Source organism: Phaethon aethereus, assembly GCF_964289735.1.
Source record: "Phaethon aethereus genome assembly, contig: HAP1_SCAFFOLD_149, whole genome shotgun sequence".
Lineage (NCBI taxonomy): Eukaryota > Metazoa > Chordata > Aves > Phaethontiformes > Phaethontidae > Phaethon > Phaethon aethereus.
Genome location: NW_028114053.1, coordinates 277,684 through 295,605, shown reverse-complemented (window position 1 = coordinate 295,605; position 17,922 = coordinate 277,684). Strand labels below are relative to the sequence as shown.

Genomic DNA, 17,922 nt, shown 5'->3' with positions numbered 1-17,922 from the left:
CTGAACCTCGTGACTCAATGGGAGGGTCTCTCCTACTTTCCTTCCTCAAATATACACATTAACTCGATTTGATAGATGAGTAAATCATTCCAGTTTAATTGTTCTATCTGCACAGCTTTTCCACGTTGAATAAGCAATAGAGTGGACCTTGCCATCGCCTTCTGTTAAGTCATCCTTTTTACAAATCTAGATTAAAATCATGCGCTTTCTGGTATCTTTGGTGGTGATTCTTCAAACAGCCTAAATTATCCATTCGTGACAGCCCAGGAAGCGGGGAGGGATGGGGGGATGTGTTTTAAGATTTCGTCTTATTTCTCATTATCCTACTCTGATTTTGGTTGGCAAGAATTTAAAATAATTTTCCCAAGTTGAGGCTGTTTAGCCTCTGATTGTAATTGCTGAATGACCTCTCCCTGTCCTCTGCTCTGAGTTGGTTTCATTTGTATGGTCTTTCTTTGCCTTTTCCTCCACGACTGGTCTAGTTTCTGGGTGATCTTCTGTCACTTTTGGATGAATTTTCTGTGGGGTACCAAGAGTCTTCTCATCCTTTTGAGAGGAAGATGTTTAAACATTGTCTGTCTTTGGCATGTCCTCCTTCACTTGTTTCACAGGAGGTTCCATTTGAGGAGATTTTTCACGCTCGCTGTCCACCTTCACTTGGGAAGCTTTAGCTCGTTTTCTTCTCTTGTCTTTCTGAGGAGGAACAGCCACTTCTACTTCCCGCTTTGTCTTGCCAGGTTTTGCTTTTCGCTCATCCTTCTCTTTCTTCTTTTTAGACCCTGGCTTGAAAGCCATAGAATCTGCTCCCAAATGCTCATCCCTCATCTCAGGGGTGGCATCATCTCTGCTTGGGAGCATGAACAATGAGTCCCTTCGAACGACTTCTCCTGTAACTGGCTCTCTTGGTTTTCTCGCACCTTCTAGCATCTCAGCATTGAGAAAGCCTTCATTCGCATCCTCTTTCCTTCTCTCCTGGTGTTTTTTAGATTTATTTCCTTTGTCATCTCCACGTGGATTTTGCATCTCCCTCTCTTTGTTGCCACGGCTCTCTCTTCCGGAAGGTTGTTCAGGGTAATTTCCAGCTCTATTACAGCTGCGCTGTCTATGCCCCACAGGATAATCCTCCCTATGTCCCCAAGCATATGGCGAATACTCTCGTCTGGTCCCAGGTGGACCAAAGCAGTCTGGAGAAAAGTTCCCTCTCTTTACTGGAGGATGAAGTTGAGCACCAACACCATTGCCCTTGTAAAACTTCTCACACCACTCTCTGTAGATCCTTTCCCATTCTCCGTATCCTTGCTCTCCAAATGGATCTCCAAAGTCAATAGATCTGCCATCGGAAGCTTTCATATCATACGGTGGAACTTGTCTGTATCGCTTAAAATACTCCCTTCCTCCTTCCCCTTGAGGTATAGTCCATTTCCTGGGAGATTGGCCTCGGACTACTGGAGACCTTGACCGTGAATGGTGTCTTCTGTGTGGGGGTGCCTTTGATCTCGACCGATGATAACCATGTGGCCTTGACCAGGAATGACAGTTCTTGTGACTCTTCCCTTTGCCTCTGCTTGGATATGGTGGTGATCGTGAGTAGGAGCGAGAATGGGAACGACTAAATGATCGAGAGTAGGAGCAAGAGTAGGAAGAACCTGTTCTTGACTTGGAGTAGGTATGCGAACTTGTAGAGGAAGATGAAGTACTACAGGGAGAGTTGGACCTTAAAAAAACCACAACACAAAAAAATTGATCAAGTTAATTCAAAACAGTTACCCTCCCCAGCTTATTTCCTCCCAGATTTCCTTTGGCTATTGATTGATTTAAGGTGCTGTATACTGGCCTCCACTGGGACATGAACATGCACATTTTTCACTCCTCAACCTCTACACGCAGTGCAAAATCTATTTTGTTGCAGTCAGATGCAAAAAGAGCAAGTCTTCATGGCTACCGTGCAGTATCAAACATCGAGAGAGTACGATGTAGCATTAATACAGTAAAGATCAATGTTAAAATGCTGCTTGGACTATTTAACTTCACTACTTCTTTGGCAATTTGTAAGGGATGCAAAATTCTTACGTCCAGTTGTCTTTAATCAACACTTCTAGCCAGATGTGCTAGCAAAATCTTACACATACCTCTAGCTCTAACCAGGGATAGTGACCGCATTTCAAGAGAAATTATCTCGAAAAGCTTCTGAACTCAGCCTCGACTAGGATGACTCAATGCTATTACTCTAGGACAGATACTGGCAGCATGAGCAAGAGAGAGCTTTTCAGCACTCCTGCCCAAGTGACTTTTGGGGATAGAAAACATCAGCTACCCTGAGGTTTTTCTTCACAAGGAGTTCTTTTATTATTTTTTAAAGAACACTTTCACATCATTTCACAGACGTTCATGAGCATTTTCCCTCCTCCAAATGTCCTTCACCAATTCAAGATTTCCTTTCAAACAAGTCTGAGTCATGAGACAAATTTTACAAGCTCAAAACCATACTAGCATAAGCCACCAGTTTGCAGTCCAGCTTGAAATCTCTCTGTGTATCAACATGTGGTAAACAGAAGAGGAGATGAAGACAATGTCTCTCACAGATCTCCTCCAAAGTGCTTTGAGGAAATGGTTACAAGCAGAATAGGGAGATGCAGAAAATCCAGCAACTACACCTCTTCAATTTCTGGCCTCCTCAAGGCTGTCAGGCGGTGAAGGATGCCATTACAGAGAAGCTTTACTAAAAGAGAAACCTGTTCCTGAACAGCTGTTGCCAAATTATAACTGCCAGTCAACTGTAATCTCTGCCCTATTTAAGCTAGGAATGCACACATGAAATTCCTGTCGCTGCTAATCCCTGGGATCATCCCATCCGTCTAGCAACAGAGCGGTGGAGTGGAATGCCTCCTGATTCTTCCAGACAATCTGCTTCTCCATAATGGACATGTAAAGCACATACCTGGAAACCGAACGCTCCTTTCGAACCTTGTTATATTCCATCACTTCCTTAGCAAACTCATCCTTTGTAAACTCATCAGGTTTGGACTTTTTCTTGTCCCTGTGAAAACAAGTTTGACCTTTACTACCATTGTAGTTTGACCTTCGTTACCAAAAGACATCAAGAAACACAACATGGCCACTAGGAGAAAATGCCTACTGCATGCAAATGCAAAAGGTGAACAGCTAACATCGAAGGAAGACCAGTTTAGAATACCTACAACTTTTAGCCAATATTTTAGAACTACATTTGTCTTGTCTCAGTTTTGCATGTTTACCCTTTGCAAAGAAAAAGTACATGACATTATGACACCGTGATGATTCTTGCATTTTGTTGATGTCAGGTGCACTGTGGTGTAACTGCAGTCTGATATGCTATTGAAATACAACAATGAAAACCAAGGCAACTTCATTGAGCCAAATACTTACTCCTCTTGCAGTCTCTGCTGTTCTCGGTAAAACTCCTCCCTGGATAAAGGAGGTGCTTGTGTCATGAGGATGGTATTTGCATGAGCCCTTGGCACTGCTGTTGCTACCCAAGCTGATGACATGTTGGCAGGAGCTGGAGGATATCCTGGAGGGGGAACAGCGTACCCAGCAGATGGAGGCTGACCAGGTGGAAAGCGAAGAGGAGACTGTGCTGGTGGTAGCCCTGAAGGAAGTGCATGGGGTGGTGGAGGGTACAAGGGAGCTGGAGGCACAGGCACGACGACGGGTGTTGATGCTGCTTCTGTTGGGGCATGAGTCCTTTGGGAACGTCCTCTGCGCAGGCGTCCTCGATTTGAACTTCTGAAGAAACCCAAAAACATGTGTCACTCTTTGTCACACTCTGCCCTGATTGTAAAGAGGAAAGCGAATGAAGCGACAGCCTGGTGGCGAGCACTTCCTACCCTCAACTTCAGCATTTTTCTCCCTGCTTTCCCTTCACTTGAGACTACGCTCCCTTCTTGATCCTCATGCTTGCCTTCCAGACCCTCGCCCACAACAGCTCCCGCAGTCTTCTCCCCTTATACTCCGCTTTGTGACCGTGGATGGAGGCTGCCTGTGCTTAAAAGACACTCCCATGTCCCATGTGCCAAGCACCCACTGCTCCTCTGCCACTCCTTGATGTACTTACTGCTTATACTTACTACTGAAGATCACACTGCTGATCCTCAAAGTACTGCACAAATATTAACTAATCTTCTCTCAAACTTCTTTTAGCTTCTTCCACAGGCATCACCTGTGGTCTTGCCTCATGATGATGTCTTTGGCCTGTTCTTGTCCCTGAATTGTTATTTTCTTGCTTACTGAATTTGAGAGTTTTAGGAAATCTGTGGAATCATCCTGGCTTTTGTTGTGCTTTATCTTTAAGACATTATAAACACAATGCACGCTTACAACCGATCTCTAACAGAGGCGTACCAAAAGGAAGGACTAACTTGACACGGCAATAATAGATCAAACAAACGCCTCTCTCTCCCACTGAGAGAAAGCACCTTGGCTCGTTGAGATGAGAACATTGAAGAAATTCAAAATTGTCATCAAATAACAGCCTTGACTTTTCCAAGAATTTGCTCCACCAGTATCCGCTAAGTTGTGAAATAAAGAATGTTGGAGGCTGATTTGTATTGGGGAATCAATGTCTTCAGGTCTGTTCAGCCAGTAATCAAAAGGGTGGCTTTCCACCCAATCCTTTAGTTATATTTCATTTTTAGATGTACTGCTGGTTCCCTCAAAAACTGCTCCTTTTTCAGAGTCCTCTTTTCAATCACGTACTGGAGTTTTACTTTAAATACTCTACTGCAAGCACAGATCCCCTTTGTCAAAGCCAAATCAAATTAAGCCCTTTAAAAATTAATCACCACTTGTATTCTCCACAACTATCTGGGCATACTTACTCCATTATAAATCAGCTGTTGTCTAAGTTAAGTGTTACGGCCTCGTTGAACAGGTTACGGGTCGTAATATACCGGATTTCTGTAGAATACTTACCGTTGCCAGCCTGGTCTGCCACCAGCTGAGCCAACTGTGCTGCCTGTGATTGCATGAGCTTTTGGCGTAGGGAGAGGAAAAAGAAAAAAATCCCATTTAGTTTATCTCAAGACAGCTTTTTAAAAGAAATTCTAAAGTTATAGTGACTTACCGGTTGAGGGTACTGATTGCCCTTGGGGGCCCAGAAGACTTGGGATCGCTGGTTGCCTTAGTGCAGGAACGTGATCGCCCTTGTCAATACATGCAAACAGATAGAAATTAAGCTCCACTGAAAGGCAACAGTCACTGCATCATTTGAAAGAAAACTGACCTCCTCTTCCAACAAGCTGCTGGTTGACAGAGAGGGAAATTTCAGAAGTTCAGTAGCAGTCACCAGAGCAGCAGGAGGTAACACAGTATCAGCATCACTACAAAAAAAAAAAAAAAAGTTATTGTTCAAACAGCATTTTCAAGTGCTACGGGAAATAGCAAGTCCAAGGTGAGAAAAGGCTGACTACTGTTAATGGGAAAAAAAAATTTAAAAATCTTCATCAGATTTACAGATGTGAAGTTGGCCCATTCTTAATGAAGACTGGAAAGAAGTCGATTTGGACTACTGGCATGCCAAGAGAAAGCTCACTGGAAAAATATCTTCTTAAGCTAGCTGCACGTGAAAGGGTTAGAGCACATACAAGTCACACACTGAATCTCAGTTTTGGAAGACGCGAGAACTGAAATTCTATGAGGAAATGTTTATGTGCGAGTGCAGAGGCTGCCTTAGAGGTTCTTCTGAATTGCGGTTCTTTGCATTCAACGCTACAGCTGAGCCCGAGAGTCTTCTGGACAGAGAGGCTATTTGCAGCCCAGGCATAAAGCTGAAAGGCCACAAGCCCTAAACAATCGTACAGATCTTTCACGTCTTTTCATGTGACTTCACCGGGCTGCAAACTCAGACTTTCATGTTTGTAAATACTTCAAAGTTACGGCGTTTCAGTGTTTATTAGCCAGGTCAGCACGCGTCACCGACTGCCCTTTGTGTTACTGAGGATGACTCTGACTTATCGTAAGATTGATGGTAGAAATACCGTAGAAAAAAGTAATAGGAAAACACCTGCTCAGTTTTAGCTCTAATTGTGCTTTTACAGGTTTCATGAAACTGTTGCTTCCTCCGTACTAGAGAGAAATTAATGCACTCAAGAAGCTTTGACATAACTAGAGGGCTCCTTTAGGAATTGCTAGCCACATAAATCCAAAGGGCCCCTGGGCAAAATGTGCCTCTTTCAGGGTAAAACTGGTAGCCGATGACTGATAAGGGAACTAAGCAAGAAATACTTCTGAGAAAATCCTTGCATGAGACACACTTCCGAGTTATCAAAGTGTCCTCATTCAAAGTAAATACAAAACCCAGAACTTCCACTAGTATCGGGAACTGTCACTACCGATAGATAAATAGCTAGTGGAGAAGCTCAACAAGAAGAAGAATCTAACTTGAGCATTTTAGTGTCCTTTATATCCCTGTTGATCTACAGATTTACTTACCAAAGAGGTCCGTCCGGCTGTTCAGCACAGAGAGACAGGGACACTGCTGGAGGGAGACCAGAGGTGACGACAGAAGACGGATTTACTAGCAGCCCAACGGCCACAGAGGACTGACCAGAGGCCAACGATGACAAAGCAGCAGCAGAATGAGGAGCCAGGGATGCTAATGGAGTCATTAGTGGGTCCTGCTGTCTGGAAATTGCTGGCCGGAGCTGAGGCTGCATGTTGTGCGCTCTTGTTTGTCTCGTTAGTGGTGGTGGAGGTGGTGGAGGTGGCGGCTGCTGCTGATGTTGCTGCTGAATCTGCTCTCTGTAGCCAGTTCCATTATTGAAGTTGTTCACAGCCTAGAGGCAGAAAGGCACTATGAAACTTCAGTAGATGTACGAACAAAAGCCTCCCCAGAGCAAAATTGCTTGTGTGTTCCTGTAAACATTATCAATCCTAAAATCAATCAACATACAGGTATAGGAAGACATCAGGTGAAACACTGACCCTAACGATGGGTAACGCAGAGTATCTCTATTTACAGTACCTCAGCGTTAACACCAAATTTGAAAGTGAGGCAATCACGTTAAGCAAAAGTGTGACCTGAATTTGCCAGATTCTCTCTAAAGAGTTGTAAGCTTCTCTAACACCAGATAACGTCTCTGAAAAGTAAATTTAGCCTTATTCCATTTAGCCTTGCTTAAGGAGATGTAAACGAGTATTTTCTTCCCTTTCAGCTTTTCGCAAATAGACCTGTCTAACAAACAGTTTACATAAATGTCAGCATGTCACCTGGCGTAACAACTTGTTGGCAGTTAAAGCATCGGGAGAAACGTCTGTTTGATGACACGTTGGGCATGTATGTTCCTCAGATTCCAGTAACGCTGTTCTAATACCTGTGAATAATGAGAACCGTCAAAAGAGTTTTCAGCAAAACTAAGGAAAATGTTGGGGTTCTAATCAATTATAAAAACACGTATATGATTAATGGGTGAATACAGTCTTGAACTGAGAGCCTGAAGTGGTAAATGTCCAATAGTGTAAAAAATGTCCAGCATGCAGCAAATAACTAAGCAGTGTTGATATTTCACTGTTGTTACTTGGAAGCTGTAGAGTAGGCTGTGTCTTGATGTTTGGACTGGTCTTTCCACTGTGCAGGACAGTGAGAAGCCACCAACCTCAAGGTTGATGAATAAAACACATCTCAAAAAACCGTTCATAGATTCAAGTTCTGAAGGATTTCACCAACTCTCCTGTGGAGAAGAATGTGGATTAAACGCCCAACTCTCCGTTTGTTGCAGACCACAATAAGTCACCAGAGCAGGCTATAGAATTTTGCATGAGAGAAAGAGCTGGGGACAAACTAAATGCATTCAGTATCTCATACTGTAATCACCTGCACGGTTACACATTCTTCTCAGAGTCATCCTTCCACATGTACAGAGGGTTTAACTAGACACGTAACCAGGGAAAAAAGCTTTCTGCCTTTTTTTTCTGCCCTTTGCATAAGAAGGGTCCTCTCCCATTCTGGGTATACTCAGGTATCAAATAGAACAGGTAACCAAGTAATTTCGTTCTCTCCCAGTTCTGCCTTCGGAAGGTCAGATGCCATGTTTTCAGTTAACAACCGTGGGAGTAAGACTTACATTCGTCACAGTAACTGTTTCCACAGCAGGGAGTAACAGCTGCGTCACTCATGACCTCTTTGCAAATGAGACATAACAACTCCTCCGGAATAGGAGCATCTGAGGAGGAGGAGGAGGACGGCTCCTCTGGTGAAAAGGGAGGCTTTTCCTTCTTTCCTCTAGCATACGCTGCCCTGGAGGCGGGGCGGGGAAGGAAAAACAACAAGTGAAAGATGGGCAAAGGAGAACTTTTCCAAGCTTTGGATTTCCTGCAAGGAAGGTAAAATAGATGGCATTCTTCTCACTCCACATTAGCCTTCTAAAGCGTAGGCATTTAGTTTCAACTACTTCTCTTTGGCCACCACACCAGAAGAGGGAGGGGGAACAATTTTCCTTCTGCAGAACTCTCCCATTCATGGGATCAACTAAGAGATTGGCTCAGACTAGAAAAATCATTTTTCGACATCCAGAAATCAGCTGAAATGAATCCCACCTCTCCTCTGCCAGAGGGTCAATGTAAATTGCAGGCTCAGGATCAAGTGAGACTCCGATTAAATACACTTTATGAATAAAAGAAAACTATGTCTCAGCTTCTACAAAAGGAGATCCATGACAGCCACAAACAGAAGTGCTATCAAGTGCATTTCTTCTCAGACACTCTTGTCACCACACAGTAGGATTTTCTTAGGGTAAAGCAAAACAGGAAAACATCCGTCTGGTTCACACATGAGATTTGATCAAAGCCAAAGGGGGAGGAAATCTCAGTCACACAGCTATTTGCTAAATTTGGCAAGAAGCCTTTGAAACGTCAAAGAGAAGCAAAACGAGCTTTCGAGGAGAATGACTCCAACGGTAAGCACTAGTGAAATCTTTTGCAGACCTACAGATTCTAGGTGTACCACAAGTTGAACCAACTTCCAGGGGCGTGAACAGTAGGACCAGTCTATTTCCATATTGGAAAGTATCACAGATTTTAAGGCAATGATACAATGACGGTGCTTCCTCCCTCGTAATTACAGACGCTGGCCAACTTGCTTGCATTGCCACTCGGACAAACACGCATGGTTTCTCTCGTTCCCTTTCTGCTCAGTCCCATTAATCCCATACTTACGCACTAATAATTGGTATGGCGTATTTCCCAGTGCTTGTCAGCATAGCGCCCTTTATACTGGGATCTTTCACCTCCATCAGGAAACTCCTCGGAATTCCTGTGCTCCTTTTAATTCTGGGAACAGACTCAAAACTTCTGTCCTGTTAAGAAAAGAAGTGCAGATATCTCTCATCTTAAGACCCACCCTTAAAAGGACATTTCAATGATGATTTTCAGCAGCAAAAGCCTTTAATCCTCTCCTTTTACCCAGCATAAGGCTTGCTCGACTAAAATACCCTTCTCCCTAAAGGAATATAGCCAGGATGTCCCAAAGGCTTGAGCAGCGTTTTGAACTCAGTCGACATCCTTTGGCTTAATGTCAAGTTCCTTAAGGGTGAAATATCCCTTGGCTCACCATCCACTCGGAGAAGAGACACAACCCCGCTCCTCCTTCAAAGCGCAGTTCAGAGTGAGAGCTTAACTCGGTGCTCTGAATCCGACACTGAGAAACTGAGATTCACCTCCTCTAGTGAAGGTGGAATTCATATCTCACGCATATACATTCAGCAACTGATGTCAAATGGCATGGCTACTCAGCCAGGTGCTTGTGTAACTAAAACACGCAAACATTGAACGGATGGAGTCGACAGAAACATCTTGGGTTTTTACAAAATACTGAAAACTGTGAACTGTCATTAAAAAGCGTTGAAAACCAAAAGATTTCCAATAAAATTGAAATGTATAAAAATATGCATGACAGTGTGCAGAGAAAGATCTATGGACATATGTAATGTCCATGGCCTAGAAGGAAGAAAATGTTACATTTATAACTCCAGGTTTCCCGTGAATTGTAAAGGGCTTTGCAACATTGCCACATGACCTCTGCGTTTCACCCCAAAAGAAACAATTCTTAACATGAGTATTCATGTATTTGTTACGGAACTGCCAAGGGAAAACAATTTAAAAGTAAGTCACACCAGAAGTCCCCCGCAATCTTACCCCCTTTGTTGGGCAGTTCTTTACACAGTGGCCAGGTTTTCCACAACCAAAGCAAGTATATGATGTCGGAGGTGGACCCAAGGCTTTCTTCGTGTAACTAAAGGTGTTTTGGGGAAAAAAAAGAAAAAGGATGCATGTGTTAAATCCATGTTTGTTAAAACCAACAAGTTTACAGGTTTTCCATCATCGCCAAAGATCGGATTTGACATTATCCACACTTACTTGGCTGGATCATATTCACGGCAAGACTGGATCATCATGGCTTTTATTTTATCTTCTTCGGCAGCATTGGCTTCAGCCAGATTGGCAGTCTGTTGTTTAACAGGTAATCGTTTGAGAGGCACATTAGAAACACATTGAAGCGCACACAGCCAAAGACAACACCACTCACCTAAGCCTGTACAGAGCAGCACAACACTAGCTGAGGTTGCCTGAAAATAGCTGCTTATATAAAAAATAGTTGTGCTGAAAGTGTTCTGGGGAGTCCTTACACCATGAAATGATGCTTATGTGCCTGTTAACCTACTTGAAAAGAGCATTCTTGGGCACTCAAAACCTTAGGCTCAGGTTGGACCTTATAAAGACTTGTGCACCTACTCCAGTTTTCTTCCAAGTGGACTGAAGCTATGCACAGAAAAAGTTAGACCTGCCGGTATTATTAAAGGGATCTTTAAGCTCCAGTCTATTTGAAGGAGAAGACAGCCACTGTACATTGAATTGAGAAAGATGAAGGCAAGTACCATTGTTTACATTTGCAGCATCAGAAGGATACACAACTTAAAGGTCAGGGAAGTTAGTTTTGCTTGCTGAAATTCAGCTTCACACACAGAAGCATTACAGAGATTCAAGCTTTTTAGAGCCCCTCAGCAAGACAAAAGACTCTTTTCAGTAGAAATTGGACCACTCGTGCTGTAGGCAGTCCAAACTGCACGTTCCCCCCTGCTAAATTCTTCATATTAACTGATGTAACTAGGAACATTTTCACAATCTACACTGTCTGTGCCCCAACAAATTAGACCGTGTTGTCCACTCTAGATATACTGCAATTTATGAAATTGTGCAGCATTCCAAGAACGGATCTATAACTATAATGACTAGAAATTCAAAAATAGCCATGCCATTGCCCATGCGACAGAAACGCTTCTACTTTGGCTGTTGCAACCCCCCCCAAGATGTCCATAACCAACAGCCAATTCAATTCTTCTGTGAACATTGTGTTCGTTTCCAGTGTAAACCTAACGAAATGTGTGAACAAGTCAACAGCTTCTGCAGGGCTGCTGCTTTGTGTCTTGAAGCTGAGTCATACTGCAACACTATGTGGAGGCTGATAAGGTGCTCCCCTTCGATCTTCCCAAAGTGGGAACTGCTCTTCACAGGATACTATCAACAGCTACACAGGCTTTAAAGTTAAAATAAATAAATTATTAAAAACTACATTAAAGTTTTCTTCCCATTACAACAGTTATCCTGCTATAGATCACAGTGTACAATTTAAAAATTTGAAGCAAACACTTTTTTTTAGTGTATTTGACAGGAAAAAAAAATATATATACCTTAATCATCTGGGCCAGAGAAAGAGGTGCAGAAGAGTCATCACTCTGTTCACAAAAAATTAAAAACATCTTTAAGTTTTACAATCAAAACCTAGCAATACTTAACCTCTACGGTAGTCGGAAATTCTGCACTATATCCTCTGAGCATCACTGAAAGAGGCATTTCCAACCTAGTGTCATTTGCCTGTGTTCAAAACAAAGTCCAAACCCACGACAGCTTAGGAGTGCCTATGTGGTTAAGGAGAAGAAACTAAAACAACCAAAGACGCTTGAGATTACGTATTGCTCCAGAATGTCTCAGCCTTGTCAAATGCTCACAACTGCTTAAAAGTCCAAGGGGTAAGGAAGCTGTCAACTGTCCGCTAAAAGGGATTCTAAAACAATATTTATGTTTCTTGGAGAAGGAAGCATCACTACAGAAAACTTATTTTCAGTGTAGTTTGTAAATCAATCAGTTAGCGTCTCATCATTTATAAATGCACACAGCTATGCCTTTATGAACACAGCCTAGTTGCCTGTCAAAATCAAGCATGGGCACATCAGCCCTGAAACAGGAACTCTGCCTCTCCTCTCCATAAGTTTAAAAATGCCAGGCTCACCACACCCCACAAAACCCAAATGCAAACACCACTCCAAAGCATCCGCCAAAAAAGTAACCCACCACTTTATCAAGAAAAAAAATAAGCTGCTCAAATTATTGAAATTAAGGTGTCTGCCATGACAGAGTAGCCTATAAAAACTGAGAAAATGGATTTCTTGTCGTGTATTAGACCGCAGGCCACACTACGCAAATTAGTTTGGGAAGTGTGAGAATTTAATATTCTTCTCCTTGCCAGCAGACCAAAACCAAGTCTTAATGATGACGAAAACATGGATTCAGAGCACAATCCTGGGATTCTTTTTTTTCTCCTTTGCAACCACACTCCTCCCTCCCAGCTACCTCCTGCAACAGCTTGCAGGAATGAAGTCCTCAGGCCACCAGTCAGCAACGGACTGCGGCATTTACTGGGAACTAAGATGACATGCGGTTTTTCCACAAGTCAAAAGGGTAGCTCTCATCTGGTTCCTTTTCCAGGATATTGAATTCTATGATGCCACAAGCAGCAGTTAAGCTGACACTAGTAAAACATCATCAGAAAGACATCCGAATCACTGCTTAGTTTTTTAGAAACGTAGAATAAAATTTCTATGATGCTGAATCAAATACATTGTACATACAGCATCTATGTTTTAGTGGAAAATATATTAGGTTAATGTTGGGGAAATTAACACAAGGCTACATTGATTGGAATTAAGTGCAGTGTGTAGAAAAAAGTGTGAGATGGTGTTTTACATACGCCTCTTGATATTCCACTCACTGGCTCAGTTTGACATCTGTAAGAAGAAATAAAAGTGATCAGAACTTAAAAGAAAGCCCTTGTGCCCAACATACAGCAGTGACGACAGATTACAGAACTGGAACATCAAAACGTGATGTGCTGATAGTCTAGTGCATGTGGAAACGTATTCATATACATAAACGGCTCTCTCTTGGTACCTTCAGTGCAACTAAAAAAACCCCCAGAAGCCCATTTCTACTTTGTCAGAAAATTACTCTAAGACTTACAGAAATAGAACACCAAAGTGCCTCAGATATTTTGTCTCTCCTACGTAAGTATCAAAAATATGAAGTCTGTACTACAGTTTTGTGTCTTAAACATGGTGACTAAAAATAGTAGTAGAAATGTCACCTGAAGGCAGTGCCTAGGATTTTCTGCGATTTAGGAGTCCTGTAGGGAAATAAAAAAAAAAAAAAAAGGACTTAATTGCCAGAATTTGCTTTAAGATAACCTTGAAAATGCTACAGTATTTGGGGAAATATTTATTACATCTGGGAACTCGCTGAGATTCCACATACTCATTGATCTGTATCTGCATGTAGATCATCATGAATGAGACATGCAGCCATCGATGTAGTTAACAAATTATTCCAGCATCATCCCAAGTGTCCCATCAGCAGAGCTGGCAAGCCTTGGTCTTTCCCCTCTAGCTAGTATGCAAAACCACCAGATTTGGGGCATAAGGATACCTGCCATATGCCACCCCCCCTGCCCCAAATGCAAAGAATAGACGGATTCGCAGAAACACTGAGAATCAGACTCTTCTGAGATGGGAACAAATTCTAAGTTTACACTCCAGTGCGTACCTGTCTTCACTCTAAAAGCAAGACAAGCAAACACGTGTAACAAGGAATCTCTCCACGTAGACGAAACAGCATCGAAAACTTGGCGCTCAGAAAAAACAACCCCAAGATCAAACCAAATAGAATCATTCTTAACAGTTACCGTTGTTGGAGTTTGAACCCCATGTCCCAGCAGGCCGAAAAGCATAAGTTTACTTTGGGACAGGAACAATAAAATCTACCCCATTACAACAAAAACTAACAGCAGCTTTAACCAGAAAGATACAATCTGAGTGCCTCTGGAAATGAACATCAATTAGAAAAGGTAACACACCCAAACCACTAGCACAGAACACAGTGCTTTATGGATACCTACAGAATGTATGTTTTGCTGGTAGCTTTAACTGCTCCGACAGGGATTCTTCTCACAATTACTGATGAGTTCTTAGGAATCAGGGCATTAGCCTCTGTGTATTCTGAAAACAACATAAATGCAGAAAAAAACATTAGTCAATTCATAAGAATGTATATGAATATGTAATTACACAGCGCGGCAGAGAGGGAAGCCCTTTGCAGATAGAAAAGCCAGATTTCAGATGTAATGGTGCATTTTTATCGTCTCAGCACACTAGCAGTACATTCCAAGAAATCTTCAGGTTTGAGAACCAAACGCAAGCAGCACAATCTTTTCCATTTTTTTTTGAGAGAGCGTGAATGCCAACAGCAAAATGCTCCCAAATGTCACTAAAGGAGAGTCTGCTAGCGCATGAGGTTCTGTCCTGATCTAGCTTAAGTGGCTTTTGCTTCTGTTAGGCTACAAAACCAAGAGATCTTTGGAGAAAAACAAAGCACAGCCAAGTCTCACCTGTGTAAAGCAGATCTGAAGTCAGACAAGCTTGCCCTGCAACAAAACAGGCCCTTAGCTAAAGCATGAAATCTCTGCGCCGTTGCTTTCATAGCTGTTCACTAAAAGCGATTCGGCCATGCTGCTGGTGCTCAAGGCCGACAGAACACAGAAGACAGCCGGCCACCTCTGCGTATGGCTTGCAGCTTAAGACTGCAGACTTAACGGATGTGGTACCAGTTGGCTTTAATACATTTCTATTTCCTTTGCCTCGATTAATTGAATTCATTTTGGTTGATGGCACCTTAATAAAGATGAAGTCAAACAACGCAGACTAAAAAGTTAACTTTCTTTTTCTTCTTTTAATAGGAAAGGATTAAAGCTGGAGCACTATTCCTGAAGGCCTGGAAATTTTTGTTTGCTTGATTTGAATTTAACAGATGCCAGCTTAGTCTAGCAGCTCTCGGACAAAACTGGCATCTCCCAGCAGGAACCTTTTCCTCCTGGGCAGCAATATCCCCGAGCAGAGACTTGGCAACAAATCTTTCTATTTCTGAAAAGTCACACCCCAAGGCCTGTAATCACATTCAAACTTGTCAAGAGAGCAGCTTACCAAACTGAAATATCATACTAAGTACCACGAAACCATTATCATCTCTGAGAATCAAGCACCACTTTTTAGGTTTAAAAGAATTTATGACTTCTCTAAGAACGTTTCTTACGTATCGTCACCATAAATGTTCTGCCGGAAAATTTCAGTACTGCCCTGATATGGTTCACATGCAGTACCAGGGAAAAAAAACGCTTAGAGACATATGGTGAAATGATGCTCGATAGCACCTGAACGACAATGTCTTTGGTGTAGAAAAGAAGCGATATTAACAAGAAATTCCAAGGTGTCATTTAGATACGGAGAACACCCATGGCAGAGAGGCCATTAAAGGGTCTGCACAGATGGTAACTCACAGCTACACTCTTGATCCAAAGTGTTGCTAGCGAGCAGTTGCTGCAACAGCCACCAAGCCAGTTTTCCAGTGCAGTGGAGTAAAGCAAGGTGATCACAAAACGAAGTCACCAAAGACAATTTATTTCTTCAAAGTAGCCACCTGTTCTCTTCCCATCCCTTTCAGCTTTCTCCACCTGATTTCCAAGACATCTGGAGAGGTTATTAATATAAGATATCCTCCCATATTTCCTTATCATTTTACCTAGAAGAATTCCAGGAAAGCAAAAATTTCTAAGCCCTGTACATCACACATCAACCACACATTCTTCTATGCCTGCTCTGTGCCCAAAGCACAGATCTGAAGGTAGTTGTCAGAACAGCAACTACAAAAGAACAGCCCTGAGGCCCCCAACACAAGCCACAGCTACCGAGCGTGGCCGAATCACATTATCGCTTCCCACCCTGTGTAAGCCCCCGCGCCGCTTGCCCTCCCAGTCCCCCCGCAGGCCGGCAAGATGGGCCTCAGGCTGACTCAGGCTACATGGGGACGAGCCACAAAGAGCAGAGCGTGGCTCCCACAGGCCATGGCCATCACAAGGTGGTCTGTGACACTGCCTGCCGGGCAGTCCCCGAGCCCCCACGCCCGCCGCCCCCACGCACCTTCTTTGGTCTGGGCGTTGGTGATCTGCAGGTCACAGGTGGCCGCCTTCAGCTTCTCCCGGCCCATGATCTGGCGCTTGAGGTCGCACAGGGAGATGTGGAGGCCGGTGAAGGTGACCGTGTCATAGCTCAGCTTGGAGGAGAACTTGTAGTGGACGCACGACATGGTCGGGGCCTGCTCCACAACGGCGTCTACCACAGCGGACCGAGGGGGCTGAGCTCACCCCCGCAACAAGTCCGGCCTGCGGCCCTCAGCGACGGGCGGGCGGGCGGATGACGGGGAGAGGCCCCCGCGGCCCCGGCTCGGCCTCTGCTCCCTCTCTCACGCAGCGCTCCCAGGCCCAACCACTCGCTGTGGGCACTCGGGCACCTCTGCCTCAGCGTTCCGTTGGCGGTTTAACGGACGCCAGCCGCAGGGGCTGCCCTGATCGCATCACTGCGCGTGCCCAACGGAACACTGCACCCCCCCGCGCCTCACCTGGCCTGTGGTGTCCCTCCTGTCACCCCCCTGGGCCTGCCACTGCCCGGTGTCCTGTCACACCCCAGGCCTGTGGTGACCCTCCTGTCACCCCCCTGGGCCTGCCACTGCCTGGTGTCCTGTCACACCCCAGGCCTGTGGTGACCCTCCTGTCACCCCGAAGGCCTGTCACCGCCTGCTGTCCCTCCTGTCACCCCCAGGCTGTCATCACCCGCTGTCCCCTCCTGGCAGCAGCCGGCCAGGACAAGAGAGCCTGGGGAAGATGCAGTGGGCTTTGCCGTGCGGCACTTGGCTGCCCGTGCCCAGGCCCAGCGAAGGGAGGGGACATCTCAGGGTGTCCGAGTGTCTCTTCTTGCATTTACGGGACGTTCGGTCAAAGAGCCAATGGCCATTGATGGTTATTGCCATAAACCCATCTGCTCGTACTGGTACCGCTTCCACAAAAAGAAGATGACAGGTCATTGTCAGAGGAGACTCCCTTCTGAAGGGCACAGAAGGCCCCATATGCAGACCGGACCCACTTCTTAGGGAAGTCTGCTGCCTCCCTGGGGCCCCAGTTAAAGGTGTGAAGAATAAGCTTCCTACCGTGGTACGGCCTCAGATTATTCTCCATTATTGATTTTTCATGTAGGTAGTGACAAAGTTGCAGTAAGAAGTCCAAGGGCAATCAAGAGAGACTTCAGGGCCTTGGCACGACTGGCTAAGGGATCAGGAGCACAAGTAGGTTCTCCTCGGTCCTTCCAGTTGCAGGGATGCTGAGGGAAGGAACAGGAAGAGCCAGCAGCTTGAGCCCGGTGGCACCGGCAGAATTGGGAGGTTTTTGATCATGAGCTGGTCCACACGACACCAGGCCTGCTGGTGACAGGCGGGGTACACGTGTCTCAAAGTGGGAAAAGGGTCTTTGCACAGGACTTAGCAGGGCTCCATGAAAGAGCCTTAAACTGGATTCGAAGGGGGAAGGGGATAAAACCAGGCTCGCTAAAGATGAGACTGGGGGTGGCACACCGATGTTTGAGGGATGGTGCTAGCGAGGTGCTGCAGTCTGCCAGCTCAGTGGAGGTAGGGAGCATGGAGAGCTGTGTGACAGCAAAGACGCAAGGGTTATTGATGTGT

The 17,922-nt window shown here is 44.5% G+C and overlaps 1 pseudogene across 1 annotated transcript in view; it reads right to left on the bottom strand.

Annotated features, from left to right (window-relative positions):
* Window positions 1-16,832, bottom strand: part of LOC309416315 (E3 ubiquitin-protein ligase RBBP6-like) — a 38,317-nt pseudogene extending 21,485 nt beyond the window's left edge. The window contains exons 1-17 of the transcript in view: window positions 16,332-16,832; window positions 14,258-14,357; window positions 13,451-13,489; window positions 13,058-13,094; window positions 11,721-11,765; window positions 10,390-10,478; window positions 10,168-10,264; window positions 9,190-9,329; window positions 8,100-8,272; window positions 7,246-7,349; window positions 6,469-6,812; window positions 5,261-5,357; window positions 5,102-5,180; window positions 4,951-5,008; window positions 3,406-3,765; window positions 2,939-3,037; window positions 793-1,714 (exon numbers count right to left, since the gene is read on the bottom strand). The product of the transcript in view is annotated as an E3 ubiquitin-protein ligase RBBP6-like (transcript). The remainder of the gene's footprint in view (window positions 1-792; window positions 1,715-2,938; window positions 3,038-3,405; window positions 3,766-4,950; window positions 5,009-5,101; window positions 5,181-5,260; window positions 5,358-6,468; window positions 6,813-7,245; window positions 7,350-8,099; window positions 8,273-9,189; window positions 9,330-10,167; window positions 10,265-10,389; window positions 10,479-11,720; window positions 11,766-13,057; window positions 13,095-13,450; window positions 13,490-14,257; window positions 14,358-16,331) is intronic.
* Between the last annotated feature and the right edge of the window lie 1,090 nt (window positions 16,833-17,922).